At 45.2% G+C, this 15,000-nt stretch overlaps 1 pseudogene across 1 annotated transcript in view; it reads left to right on the forward strand.

Moving 5' to 3' along the window:
- LOC139923121 (inositol 1,4,5-trisphosphate-gated calcium channel ITPR3-like) overlaps positions 1 to 15,000 on the forward strand; it is a 41,858-nt pseudogene that overhangs the window by 23,083 nt on the left and 3,775 nt on the right. The window contains exons 24-41 of the transcript XR_013507146.1: positions 191 to 318; positions 794 to 914; positions 1,116 to 1,297; positions 1,481 to 1,629; positions 2,429 to 2,537; positions 2,907 to 3,000; positions 3,665 to 3,840; positions 4,497 to 4,653; positions 4,978 to 5,189; positions 6,746 to 6,946; positions 8,265 to 8,375; positions 8,703 to 8,798; positions 9,323 to 9,424; positions 9,667 to 9,753; positions 12,079 to 12,189; positions 13,211 to 13,403; positions 13,802 to 13,921; positions 14,832 to 15,000. The exon at positions 14,832 to 15,000 is cut by the window's right edge and continues 7 nt beyond it. The product of XR_013507146.1 is annotated as an inositol 1,4,5-trisphosphate-gated calcium channel ITPR3-like (transcript). The remainder of the gene's footprint in view (positions 1 to 190; positions 319 to 793; positions 915 to 1,115; positions 1,298 to 1,480; positions 1,630 to 2,428; positions 2,538 to 2,906; positions 3,001 to 3,664; positions 3,841 to 4,496; positions 4,654 to 4,977; positions 5,190 to 6,745; positions 6,947 to 8,264; positions 8,376 to 8,702; positions 8,799 to 9,322; positions 9,425 to 9,666; positions 9,754 to 12,078; positions 12,190 to 13,210; positions 13,404 to 13,801; positions 13,922 to 14,831) is intronic.

The raw sequence follows: 15,000 nt of genomic DNA on the forward strand, positions 1-15,000 counted from the left end.
CCTCTGTGTTTTGGCATTTTCAAACACTGATTGGCCCAAGGGGGGTTCAGGCTACTGTTCAGGTCAAAACAAGGAGATACACAGGTTCCTGATTGGCCCAGACAGAGGCTGCATCATTTGTAGGGGACGACATGTTTAATGCTGCCTTGTGTTTCTATATTTCTGTTCCTCACGTTCCTCTCTTCTCCAGGTTTGTAATAAAAGAGAGAAGCGCCTCTCTGATCCGATCTTAGAGAAATACATCATCAACGTCGCGTCTTCGACACCGTCAACGCCTTCTTCAGCTCCCCCTTCTCTGAAAACAGCACCTCGCTGCAGGTCAGTACACTGCTGAGTACTCTAAGACAGTGGTTCTCAACGTGGGGTCCGGGGACCACCAGGGGTCCTTGAGGGCATTCCAGCAAATTGATGAATTGTTAAACTTCATTATTTCATTTATAAGAACAATTATAGAATGTAGAAGAATGACTATTTTGATCATAATTTCACTGTTATCTCTCTACCTACAATTCAGATAGTCATGAAATTCTGGACAAAATCATATTTAACAATAAAAAATATTCTCAGATTTGGGTCCAAGAGAGAAAATCTCATCAAATGGGGGTCCATGGCCCTAATGTAGACTAAATTAAGGGTCCTTGATATGAAAAAGGTTGAGAACCACTGCTCTAAGAGGTACGCCACAGATTAAATAATGCTTCAGTTTAAGGGTCACGAGCCTAAAAGTTGAAAACCTCTCTGTCCGTCCCTCTCGTTCTTTCTCCCATTCACTTTTCTTCTTCTCCTCCCTCAGACCCATCACACCATAGTGACTCAGTTGTTGCAGTCCAGTGTCAGACTGCTGGACTGTCCCTGGTTACAGCAGCAGCACCGAGGGCTGGTGGAGACCTGCATCAGGACGCTGGCTTTGACCGGTAGACACACACACGCACACACACACTTATATTCATGCAGGTACATGTATGCAGAACTAAAACTCTTTAATCTACTTAAAAATATGACTTTAATATTAATATTTTTCCCCACCTCCCCCTCACTCTCTCTCTCCATCGGTCTCCCTCTCTCTCTCTCTCTCTCTCCCCCCTCCCTCTCTCTGTCTCTCTCTCTCTCTGTAGCTAAGAGTCGTTCTATCACCTTACCTCTGGATCTGGAGGCTCAGATCAGCTCTATGTTGTCTACTTCTGCTCTCAACTCGCTCTCTCGCTCCAACCCCAACTACAAATCCTCGTCCCGCTCCTCCCGGCCTGCAGCTCCCAGCAACCCCTGGGACTACAAGAACATCATCGAGAAACTACAGGTGGGACGACAAAAAAACTTCCCAAAAACGACATGTACAAAACAAACCTCCACATAACGACATAACATGATACAGAAACTACAGTGAGGAATACAGGAATCTGACTGCTAAATGTTGCTTCCAGTATGTAGTGGTCATATTCATGTGTGTGTGTGTGTGTGTGTGTGTGTGTGTGTGTGTCAGGACATCATCAACACGCTGGAGGAGCGTCTGAAGCCGCTGGTGAACGCGGAGCTGTCGGTGCTGGTGGACGTTCTGCACCAGCCGGAGCTGCTGTTCCTGGAGGGAACCGACGCCCGGCAGCGCTGCGAGTCCGGAGGCTTCATCTCCAAGTGGGTCCACTGACTGACTGACTGACTGACTGACTGACTGTCTGACTGACTGACTGACTGACTGACTGACTGACTGACTGACTGACTGACTGACTGACTGGCTGACTGACTGACTGACTGTCTGACTGACTGCCTGACTGACTGCCTGACTGCCTGACTGCCTGACTGACTGTCTGACTGACTGCCTGACTGACTGTCTGACTGACTGACTGACTGACTGTCTGACTGACTGACTGACTGACTGACTGACTGACTGACTGACTGTCTGACTGACTGACTGACTGACTGTCTGACTGACTGTCTGACTGACTGACTGACTGACTGACTGACTGTCTGACTGACTGACTGACTGACTGACTGACTGACTGACTGACTGACTGTCTGACTGACTGACTGACTGACTGTCTGACTGTCTGTCTGTCTGACTGACTGACTGTCTGTCTGTCTGACTGACTCCCTGACCGACTGACTGACTAGTCAGCTAGTGACTGGGTGGATGGATAGAGGGATGGTGGGAGGGACTGGGAATTCTGGGGATTCATCTCCAAGTAGGCTAACTTGGTAATAGAGCTGCACAATATTGACAAATAATCATATTGCGATTAATTTGCTTAAGATTGCAATTGTGATATAAATTGCAGTACAGTATACAGTCACAGATATTTCAATGTTTTAGATTTTTCAGCCAACAAGAAACATTTTTAATGACTCTGACACATGTAAATGTCACACAACTCAACTCAGACTCATGACTCGTGTGTGTGTGTGTGTGTGTGTGTGTGTGTGTGTGTGTGTGCAGGCTGATCCAGCACACCAAGGCGTTGATGTCAGCAGAGGAGAAGTTGTGTATCAAGGTTCTGCGAACGCTGCAGGAGATGCTGATCAGAACGCTGGACTTTGATGACAAGGTTGGTGGTTAATAACTAACTGACTGACTGACTGAATAACTGACTGAATAACTGACTGACTAACTTTCTTTAAACCGATTGACTGACTGTGTCTATGTAATTGTATTCTATGGTGATGTAGTGGTAAATAAAAACATAAACTTCGACCTCCAGTCATCATAAGGCATCACAACCACCAATACAAACACAAATCAATTATATCTTCAGAAAGGCAATTATGTATCCTCAGTTTGATACCACTTACTATGATGTTTACTATGACTTTACATTATAAAAATTATGCCAGCTGGAAAAATGTGTGTAAACTGTGTTCTGTGAATAAAAGTGTGTGGAACCTGTGTGTGTGTGTGTGTGTGTGTGTTGCTGCAGGGCATCGCTCTGCGTAAGGTTCTGCTGCAGAACTACCTGTTCCCCAACAAGAAGAACAACCCAAAGACTGACCTGGCTGAGCTGGGAGCTGCAGGTATGCTGCATTATACTGACAAAATTGAATATATGTTGTATTATTAATGTGTTTTGTATATATAGTTTGTTAGCAAGATCTTTCAAAACACTTCAGAACGAATTTGGCTGAAATCTGATCAAGGATCAATTGATGTTGGTGTTGATCTGGATCTGGGATTTCCACCATTAGACGATTATTGTTTTTTATCCTTAACTATTATGCTGCGTTCATGTGCTGCTGGGAAAGTCCGACATCTGGGACTTCTAAGTCGGCTGCTGAAGAGTGTTGCTTTCACGTGAGATTTAGTCAGAAAATCAAACCTGGAAGACAAACGATAAACAAACAAACTGTTACGGAGGCTGCAGCTTTGACAGTTGGTGAATTGTTCAGAGTTGGTGAAGGTTTGCGCTCTACCCAAGTGCCTTATACAGTAGTTTTTGTAAGTTTTATAATGATAGTAGAGGGTAAGTACCTGTGGTCTAACAAGACGAAGAACCTCGACTTTACTTTTAAATGAAAATGTGGAAAAAAAGTATTCGAGCCGGCATGAATGCAGGCAAATGGAAGAGAGGCGAATGGAACGAAATGGACGCAACTTCCCTCTGACTGTGTGTGTGTGTGTGTGTGTGTGTGTGTGTGTGTGTGTGTGTGTGTGTGTGTGTGTGTGTGTGTGTGTGTGCAGGCGCGGAGCAGGAGCGGGACTGGGCGGCGGTGGCAGCGGTTCAGTGCCGTCTGGACAGAGAGGGAGGAACCCGGCTGTTCTCCGACCTGGTGATGAGCACCAAGAACGACAAGATCTTCCAGGAGAGCATCCAGCTGGCCATCTGCCTGCTGGAGGGAGGGAACACCGAGATCCAGGTACACACACACACACACACACACACACACACACACACACACATTCTCTGTCTCTTTAATGATTACATAGGGTGGATACTTCATTGTGCTCTTCATTGCATCCCTGTAGCCACCTCTCTACTGTACAGTGCAGCTCTCTCTCTCTCTCTCTCTCTCTCTCTCTCTCTCTCTCTCTCTCTCTCTCTCTCTCTCTCTCTCTCGTGTGTGTGTGTGTGTGTGTGTGTGTGTGGGTGTGTACTAGTTGTTTTCTTTATGGGGTAAAGAAAGCATGCATCCCATTTTATGTACAGATCTTGAGTTGCACCTAATGGAGAAATTTTAAATTACAGTCTAGAATGAATTCACAATATCATCTCACATCACAATACAATATCATCTCGATACGGAGAGAAAACAACTTTTATTTTGTCGTGATAACAAGGTAATTAAGTCGTTATCTCAACATAACAAAAGAGGAAAAAAAAAAGTTCATGTATGTCCTTCTGACTGCCATAGGAAACAGCTTTCAGACCAACGAACATTCAGTGTAAATGGTCTTAGGATCCGGAAAAAACCCTTCAAACAAAGTTGGTGTGAAAACATCCTCTCTCTCTCTCTCTCTCTCTCTCTCTCTCTCTCTCTCTCTCTCTCTCTCTCTCTCTCTCTCTCTCCTGCAGAACTCCTTCTATAAGCTGATGATGGGGGACAACAAGTCGGAGAAGTTCTTTAAGGTTCTGCATGAGCGCATGAAGGAAGCCCAGATGGACATAAAGGCCACAGTGTCTGTTAACGTGGGAGAGATGAGCCACAAGGCCAACGAGAAGGAGCTGGACGGTGAGATTAAGTTTAACTTTTAGTATATAGAGTCTTAATTTGGTCTAGTTTAAGTTAAGTTTTGAAGTGTAATCTACTTTAGCCTAGTTTTGTTTAGTGTGATTTAGTTTAGTCTAGTTAAGTTTACTTCGATCTAATTTAGTTTGTTTAGCTTAAGTCTAGATTGGTTTAGGTTGGTTTAGTTTAGTCTAGCTATGTGTAGCTTAGTTTATGTCTAACTTAGTTTAACTTAAGGTTATGCCATGTTACCGCAGTCTAGTGTGACTTCATTAGAGTGGTGAGATAAAAACTGAAATAGTCTCGTATCCTTCTCCCTCTCTAAAGGTGGTTCTGGAGCGTTGGTACTTTCTGGTTCAGGAGGTCACCCCTTATTGGTCCAGGGACAGTCCATCGCCCCGGTAACCTCCTCCCTGCCAGCCCAGCCAATAGCGGAGCAGAGAGAGGTGGAGACAGAGATGGGACCTGCTGTTACCATCATGAAGCCAATTCTGAGGTTCCTACAGCTGCTGTGTGAGAACCACAACCACGATCTACAGGTCAGTTATACTGACGACTAACTAACTAACTGAGAACCACAACCACGATCTACAGGTCAGTTATACTGACGACTAACTAAGTAACTGAGAACCACAACCACGATCTACAGGTCAGTTATACTGACGACTAACTAACTAACTGAGAACCACAACCACGATCTACAGGTCAGTTATACTGACGACTAACTAACTAACTGAGAACCACAACCAGGATCTACAGGTCAGTTATACTGACGACTAACTAACTAACTGAGAACCACAACCAGGATCTACAGACCAGTTATACTGACGACTAACTAACTAACTGAGAACCACAACCAGGATCTACAGACCAGTTATACTGACGACTAACTAACTAACTGAGAACCACAACCAGGATCTACGGGTTAGTTATACTGACGACTAACTAACTAACTGAGAACCACAACCAGGATCTACAGACCAGTTATACTGACGACTAACTAACTAACTGAGAACCACAACCAGGATCTACAGGTCAGTTATACTGACCACTAACTAACTAACTGAGAACCACAACCAGGGTCTACAAGTCAGTTATACTGACAACTAACTAACTAACTGAGAACCACAACCAGGGTCTACAAGTCAGTTATACTGATAGCTAACTAACTAACTAACTAACTAACTCAGTGCTCTGTGAGAACCAACTACACACTCAGTAACTGACTTAAGGCTGAGACACATTACCCATTTTTGAGGCCAATTTGCCAACGATTTGAGATTGGGCAGAGTCGGTGGTAGTCCAGGGTCGTCCAGGGTAGTCCAGGGTTGTTCAGGGTCATCTAGGGTAGTCCAGGATAGTCCAGGGTAGTCCAGGGTCGTCCAGGGTAGTCCAGGGTCTTCCAGGGTAGTCCAGGGTAGTCCAGGGTCGTCCAGGGTAGTCCAGGGTCTTCCAGGGTAGTCCAGGATCGTCCAGGGTCGTCCAGGGTTGTCCAGGGTCTTCCAGGGTCGTCCAGGGTCTTCCAGGGTAGTCCAGGATCGTCCAGGGTCGCGCTGTGAAGTCGCACCTGTAATTGTTATGTATGTGGAAGTGGAAGACTCAAATCTCTCTTATGATCCCAATCGGCTACATCGCAATTAAATCAAACATCTTAACAGCAATTTTCAATAGCCAATGAAGATTGCGACAGATGAAGCAAGAAGGAAAAAATACGGAAGTGTAAACACAAGATCCAACGTGCTCAATGGCTGAGCCAGGAAAGAAAAAGAAACCTGAATGTGTTCTCAGTCTTTTTTTCCATGCAAATTGCAGCACAAACCACAATTGCTGCAAGCCATATGGGTTGCATGTTTATTTTTAGTATCAAAATATTGCGGAAAAATACATTCTCGCGTGTGCAGGTGAACCACAAAAAATTACATTCTCAACCATGCTCAATCTTTTCATTGTCGTTTATCACTATGATAATCTTTTAATGTGTCCCCAGCTTTACTGACAGACTGAGGGATTGAATGACTAAGTAATTGACTTGTTATATAATTGACTCTAACCAACTGACTGAATTACTGAGTGACTGACTGGTGTGTGTTTGCAGAACTTCCTGCGCTGCCAGAACAATAAGACCAACTACAACCTGGTGTGTGAGACCCTTCAGTTCCTGGACATCATGTGTGGAAGCACCACCGGAGGCCTGGGCCTGCTGGGCCTCTACATCAACGAATCAAACGTCCACCTGATCACCCAGACCCTGGAGACGCTCACCGAGTACTGCCAGGGCCCCTGCCAGGAGAACCAGGTAGAACCATCTATCACTGAGGCATAGAACCAGGTAGAACAATCTATCACCAAGTACTGCCAGGGCCCCTGCCAGGAGAACCAGGTAGAACAATCTATCACCAAGTACTGCCAGGGCCCCTGCCAGGAGAACCAGGTAGAACCATCTATCACTGAGATATAGAACCAGGTAGAACCATCTATCACTGAGATATAGAACCAGGCAGAACCATCTATCACTGAGACATAGAACCAGGTAGGACCATCTATCACTGAGATATAGAACCAGGTAGAACCATCTATCACTGAGACATAGAACCAGGTAGAACCATCTATCACTGAGATATAGAACCAGGTAGAACAATCTATCACCGAGTACTGCCAGGGCCCCTGCCAGGAGAACCAGGTAGAACCATCCATCACCGAGACATAAAACCAGGTAGAATAATCAATCACTGTTTAATACAGCCAGGTAGAATGATCTATCATTGAGACATAGAACCAGGCAGAATAATCTATCACCAAGTACTGCCAGGGCCCCTGCCAGGAGAACCAGGTAGAACCATCTATCACAGAGACATACAACCAGGTAGAACAATCTATCACGGAGACACAGAACCAGCTAGAATAATCTACCAGGGAGATATAGAACCAGGTAGACTAATCTATCACAGGGATATAGAACCAGGTAGAACCATCTGTCACCGAGACATAGACCAGGTAGAACAATCTATCACCAGGACCTAGAACCAGGTAGAACCATCTATCACTGAGACATAGAACCAGGTAGAACAATCTATCACTGAGATATAGAACCAGGTAGAACCATCTATCACTGAGACATAGAACCAGGTAGAACCATCTATCACTGAGACATAGAACCAGGTAGAACCATCTATCACTGAGATATAGAACCAGGCAGAACCATCTATCACTGAGATATAGAACCAGGTAGAACCATCTATCACTGAGACATAGAACCAGGTAGAACAATCTATCACCGAGTACTGCCAGGGCCCCTGCCAGGAGAACCAGGTAGAACCATCCATCACTGAGACATAAAACCAGGTAGAACAATCAATCACTGTTTTATACAGCCAGGTAGAATGATCTATCATCGAGACATAGAACCAGGCAGAATTATCTATCACAGAGATGTAGAACCAGGCAGAACCATTCACAGATCAAGTAGTAGAAGTAGATTCCACTACAATACCATTTATTGTCCTGAAATACATTCAGTTTTCAAGGCCAGTGCAGAAAACATTGTCCACCATAAACAACATACGACAACATCCAGTGTGTGTGTGTGTGTGTGTGTGTGTGTGTGTGTGTTCCAGACGTGCATCGTGACCCATGAGTCCAACGGTATTGACATCATCACAGCGCTGATCCTGAATGACATCAGTCCTCTGTGTCGCTACCGCATGGAGATGGTGCTGCAGCTGAAGGTATCTGTCTACACACCGTACTGTACCCATGTACCAGAGGTGTGACCAAGTCAGCTTCACTCCAGTCCCAAGTCAGTCTCTAGTCTTGAGGCACAAGTCTCAAGTCAAGTCCCAAGTCTAAATGTAGATCACCAAGTCAAGTCCAAGTCATTAATGTCAAGTCTCAAGTCTAAATGTAGAACAGCAAGTCAAGTCAGAACAAATCAAGAGTCCAGTATCAATTTAATATCTTAAAGAAAACTAAATATCTAGGACTTTTCAATGCAATATGGTTTTAATAGGATAAAAACTTCGTTGTTGTTGACTGTTGTTGTCTCCGGTTGCCAGGACAACGCCTCCAAGCTGCTGCTGGCTCTGATGGAGAGTCGTCATGACAGCGAGAACGCAGAGAGAATCCTGTTCAACCTCCGACCCAGAGAGCTGGTCAGAACGCCTTCCTTCTTTTGTTCCTTCCTTCCTTTGTTCCTTCCTTCTGTCTTTCCTTCCCTATATTCCTTTTTCTCATTTTCCTTGCTTTCACCCTTTTGCTTTTACCCTTCCTTCCATCCTTCACTCCATCCTTTCCTCAGTCCTTTCATATTTCCTTACTTATATTCCTCTTTCTTCATCTCTTTTTTCCTTTCCCCCTTTCTTCCTTTTAGCACTTCTTTCTTTCCTTCCTTCTTTCCCTACATGTATCATTCCTTTTCTCATTTTCTTTTCTCTCTTTCCTCCTTTAAGCTCTCCTTCCTTCCTTTGCCTCTATATCTCATTCCTTTCTTCTGTTCTTTCTTACATTTTCTCTATTATGAAAACACAAGTTACATTTTGTTATTTCAAAGCATTTCATTCCATCAGTATTTTGTCATTGATTTTGATAAACCTTAAGGGAATATATGTAATTTGTGTTAATATAACTTCAAACATAATTTTGCTTTGTGTGTGTGTGTGTGTGTGTGTGTGTCCAGGTGGAGGTGATAAAGAAGGCCTACCACCAGGAGAGTGAGTTTGAGGGGGGGGAGGTTTCCCCCAGAGAGGTGGGACACAACATCTACATCCTGGCACAACAGGTACAAACTCAGCTCCTCATTGGCTGGTTCAGTAGTTCCGTGCTTAACTATTGGCTGAGAGGAGATCCACGCTCTCCTGTCAATCAAATGTCTGGTTTGTTTTGCAGAGATCTCCTGTTTCTACCTTGTAAACGTGTGATCAGTTATTTAACCATTGTTTGTTTTGTAGTAAATAAACTGCAGTGTATATGTTTATTTAATGTTCTGATTGTTTGTGTGTTTGTTTGTTTGTTTGTCATCAGCTGGCCAGACACAACAAGATCCTGCTGCACCTCCTCAAACCTCCCAAGAAGAGCAAGGAGGAGGGAGAGGAGGGCATCTCCTCCATGGTAAACACCTCCTGTTTGTTTGTTTCTCTTTCTTTCTTTCTTTCTTTCTTTCTTTCTTTCTTTCTTTCTTTCAACACTCCTCTGTCTCATGTCTTAATGCGTCACAGTTAAATTACATCAATGATTCGGTGCATTAATGAAACTTCGGCTCTGTTCACACTGCAGGACTTCAGGCTCAGCTCTGACTTGCTGCTTGTATCTGATTGTTTTGGATGACTGTTCATATCTTTTGTAGGATGAAACTCATATCCCATAATACTATGAACCGACAGCGATGAGCAGAGTAACAATAACAAAAGACGTCACATCAGTTTGTGTTCCGACACGTTCCGGTCCTCCTGTCTCATCCTGTCTCATCCTGTCTCATCCTGTCTCCTGTCTGTCTCATCCTGTCTCATCCTGTCTCATCCTGTCTCCTCCTGTCTCATCCTGTCTCATCCTGTCTCATCCTGTCTCATCCTGTCTCATCCTGTCTCATCCTGTCTCCTGTCTGTCTCATCCTGTCTCATCCTGTCTCCTGTCTGTCTCATCCTGTCTCATCCTGTCTCATCCTGTCTCATCCTGTCTCATCCCGTCTCCTCCCGTCTCATCCCGTCTCATCCCGTCTCATCCTGTCTCATCCTGTCTCATCCTGTCTCATCCTGTCTCCTGTCTGTCTCATCCTGTCTCATCCTGTCTCATCCTGTCTCCTGTCTGTCTCCTCCTGTCTCATCCTGTCTCATCCTGTCTCATCCTGTCTCCTCCTGTCTCATCCCGTCTCCTCCCGTCTCATCCCGTCTCATCCTGTCTCATCCTGTCTCATCCTGTCTCCTGTCTGTCTCATCCTGTCTCATCCTGTCTCCTCCTGTCTCCTCCTGTCTCATCCCGTCTCATCCCGTCTCCTCCCGTCTCATCCCGTCTCATCCCGTCTCATCCCGTCTCATCCCGTCTCATCCTGTCTCATCCTGTCTCCTGTCTGTCTCATCCTGTCTCATCCTGTCTCCTCCTGTCTCATCCTGTCTCATCCTGTCTCATCCTGTCTCCTGTCTGTCTCATCCTGTCTCATCCTGTCTCATCCTGTCTCATCCTGTCTCATCCCGTCTCATCCCGTCTCCTCCTGTCTCATCCTGTCTCCTCCTGTCTCATCCTGTCTCCTCCTGTCTCCTCCCGTCTCATCCTGTCTCATCCTGTCTCATCCTGTCTCATCCCGTCTCCTCCTGTCTCATCCTGTCTCATCCCGTCTCATCCCGTCTCATCCCGTCTCATCCTGTCTCATCCTGTCTCATCCCGTCTCATCCCGTCTCCTCCCGTCTCATCCTGTCTCCTCCCGTCTCAGTCTGTCTCATCCTGTCTCATCCTGTCTGTCTCATCCTGTCTCATCCTGTCTCCTCCTGTCTCATCCTGTCTCCTGTCTGTCTCATCCTGTCTCATCCTGTCTCATCCTGTCTCATCCTGTCTCATCCTGTCTCCTGTCTGTCTCATCCTGTCTCCTGTCTGTCTCATCCTGTCTTCTGTCTGTCTCATCCTGTCTCATCCTGTCTCATCCTGTCTCATCCTGTCTCATCCCGTCTCATCCCGTCTCATCCCGTCTCCTCCTGTCTCATCCTGTCTCATCCTGTCTCATCCCGTCTCATCCCGTCTCCTCCTGTCTCATCCTGTCTTCTGTCTGTCTCATCCTGTCTCATCCTGTCTCATCCCGTCTCATCCCGTCTCCTCCTGTCTCATCCTGTCTTCTGTCTGTCTCATCCTGTCTCATCCTGTCTCATCCTGTCTCATCCCGTCTCATCCCGTCTCCTCCCGTCTCATCCTGTCTCCTCCCGTCTCAGTCTGTCTCATCCTGTCTCATCCTGTCTGTCTCATCCTGTCTCATCCTGTCTCCTCCTGTCTCATCCTGTCTCCTGTCTGTCTCATCCTGTCTCATCCTGTCTCATCCTGTCTCATCCTGTCTCCTGTCTGTCTCATCCTGTCTCCTGTCTGTCTCATCCTGTCTTCTGTCTGTCTCATCCTGTCTCATCCTGTCTCATCCTGTCTCATCCTGTCTCATCCGGTCTCATCCTGTCTCATCCCGTCTCCTCCTGTCTCCTCCTGTCTCATCCCGTCTCCTCCTGTCTCCTCCTGTCTCATCCCGTCTCATCCTGTCTCCTCCTGTCTCATCCCGTCTCCTCCTGTCTCCTCTTGTCTCCTCCTGTCTCATCCCGTCTCATCCTGTCTCCTCCTGTCTCATCCCGTCTCCTCCTGTCTCCTCTTGTCTCCTCCTGTCTCATCCTGTCTCATCCCGTCTCATCCTGTCTCATCCCGTCTCTTCCTGTCTCCTCCTGTCTCATCCTGTCTCCTGTCTGTCTGCAGCTGAACCTGAACAACCGTCCTCTGTCTCAGATGTTGAAGTCGACGGCTCCAGCTGCCGTGGTGGAACAAGATCCACTGGAGTACTATGAGCAGCTGACCGCCCAGATAGAGGTACTACTACTGATACTGATATACTACTACTGATACTGATACTACTACTACTGATACTGATACTACTACTACTGATACTGATACTACTACTACTACTACTGATACTGATATACTACTACTACTACTGATACTGATACTGATACTGATACTGATACTACTACTACTACTACTACTGATACTGATACTGATACTACTACTGATACTGATACTGATACTACTACTACTACTACTGATACTGATACTACTACTACTACTACTACTGATACTGATATACTACTACTACTACTGATACTGATACTGATACTGATACTACTACTACTACTACTACTGATACTGATACTGATACTACTACTACTACTACTGATACTGATACTGATACTGATACTACTACTACTACTACTGATACTGATACTGATACTACTACTACTACTAATACTGATACTGATACTGATACTACTACTACTACTACTACTGATACTGATACTACTACTACTACTGATACTGATACTAATACTACTACTGATACTGATACTACTACTACTACTACTACTACTGATACTGATACTGATACTGATACTACTACTGATACTGATACTACTACTACTACTACTGATACTGATACTACTACTACTACTACTACTGATACTGATACTACTACTACTACTACTGATACTACTACTACTTCTACTACTAATACTACTGATACTGATACTACTACTACTACTACTACTGACACTGATACTAATACTAATACTGCTACTACTGCTACCACTGCTACTACTACTGCTACTATTACTAGTGCTGCTACTACTACTAATACTGATACTATTGCTACTATTACTACTACTACTGCTTCTAGTACTGTTACTATTAATAAAAAGACAATATTGGCTCCATATATCGGTCTAACCCTGGTGACAATAAAAGGAAAATATATAAATATTATCACCTCTCTCTCTCCCTCCTTCCCTCTCCCTCCCTCTCTCTCTCTCTCTCTCTCTCTCTCTCTCTCTCTCTCCAGATAGTGAGAGACGACCGCAGCATGGAGCAGATTGTGTTTCCTGTTCATCCCATCTGTGAGTTCCTGACTGAGGAATCCAAGTTCCGCGTCTTCAACACCACCGAGCAAGACGAGCAGGGGTCAAAGGTCACGCACTTCTTCGACCAGGCCTCCTTCCTCCACGGAGAGATGGAGTGGCAGAAGAAGCTAAGGAGTGAGCGGAAAAAAGACACACACACACACACACAGACATAAACACACAAGCACACACACAAACCCATACAGACACACACACTTTAGTGTACAAAGAAGACATACATATACATATTCATACACACAGACACTTAAGCATGCATCCTAATACACACAAACCACACACACACACACACACACACACACACACACACACACACGCACACACACACACTTTACATTTTGTTGATGTAATGTATAATCCACATATTAATGAAAATGTATGATAATGTTTGTCACTGGAATGGAAATGTTAAAAATAGTTATATGAATATCAGAGTGTGTATAGCATCCGCTAATGTTTGCCTTAATGTGTGCGTGTGTGTGTGTGTGTGTGTGTGTGTGTGTGTGTGTGTTCAGGTATGCCGGTGTTGTACTGGTTCTCCAGGAGGATGACTCTGTGGGGTTCCATCTCCTTCAACCTGGCCGTCTTCATCAACCTCATCATCGCCTTCTTCTACCCCTATGCTTCTGGACAAGGTACTGCTGCTAGTACTACTGCTACTACTAGTACTACTACTACTGCTAAAGCTACTGCTACAACTACTACTACTACTACTGCTACTACTAGTACTACTACTACTGCTAAAGCTACTGCTACTACTACTACTACTACTGCTACTACTAGTACTACTACTACTGCTAAAGCTACTGCTACTACTACTACTACTACTGCTAAAGCTACTGCTACTACTACTACTACTACTGCTACTACTAGTACTACTACTACTGCTAAAGCTACTGCTACTACTACTACTACTACTACTACTGCTAAAGCTACTGCTACTACTACTACTACTACTACTACTGCTACTACTAGTACTACTACTACTGCCAAAGCTACTGCTACTACTACTACTACTACTGCTACTACTAGTACTACTACTACTGCTAAAGCTACTGCTACTACTACTACTACTACTACTACTGCTACTACTAGTACTACTACTACTGCTAAAGCTACTGCTACTACTACTACTACTACTACTACTACTACTACTACTACTACTACTACTGCAGCTACTACTGCTGCATTTATTCTGGATCCTGGCTGGTCTGTCAGTGTTGATACTAACTGTATCTCTCCTCTCCTCTCCTCTCCTCTCCTCTCATCCTTTCCTCCCCTCTCATCTCCTCTCCTCTCTCCTCTCCTCACCTCTCCTCTCATCCTTTCCTCCCCTCTCATCTCCTCTCATCCTTTCCTCCCCTCTCATCTCCTCTCCTCTCATCCTTTCCTCTCCTCTCCTCTCCTCCTCTCCTTTCCTCTCATCCTCTCCTCTCCTCCTCTCCTCTCCTCTCCTCCTCTCCTTTCCTCTCATCCTCTCCTCTCCTCCTCTCCTTTCCTCTCATCCTCTCCTTCCCTCCCCTCTCCTCCTCTCCTCCTCCTCAGTCGGAGCGATAGATGACTCCCTGTTGCTGATGTTGTTCTGGATCCTGACTGGTCTGTCGGTTCTGGGTTTGTTCTCTCAGCGTTACGGCCTCAGACCGCTGACAGTGGCTCTGATACTGAGATCCATCTACCACCTGGGCATAGGCAACACACTCATACTGCTGGGGAC

Source organism: Centroberyx gerrardi, chromosome 14 (genome assembly GCF_048128805.1).
Source record: "Centroberyx gerrardi isolate f3 chromosome 14, fCenGer3.hap1.cur.20231027, whole genome shotgun sequence".
Lineage (NCBI taxonomy): Eukaryota > Metazoa > Chordata > Actinopteri > Beryciformes > Berycidae > Centroberyx > Centroberyx gerrardi.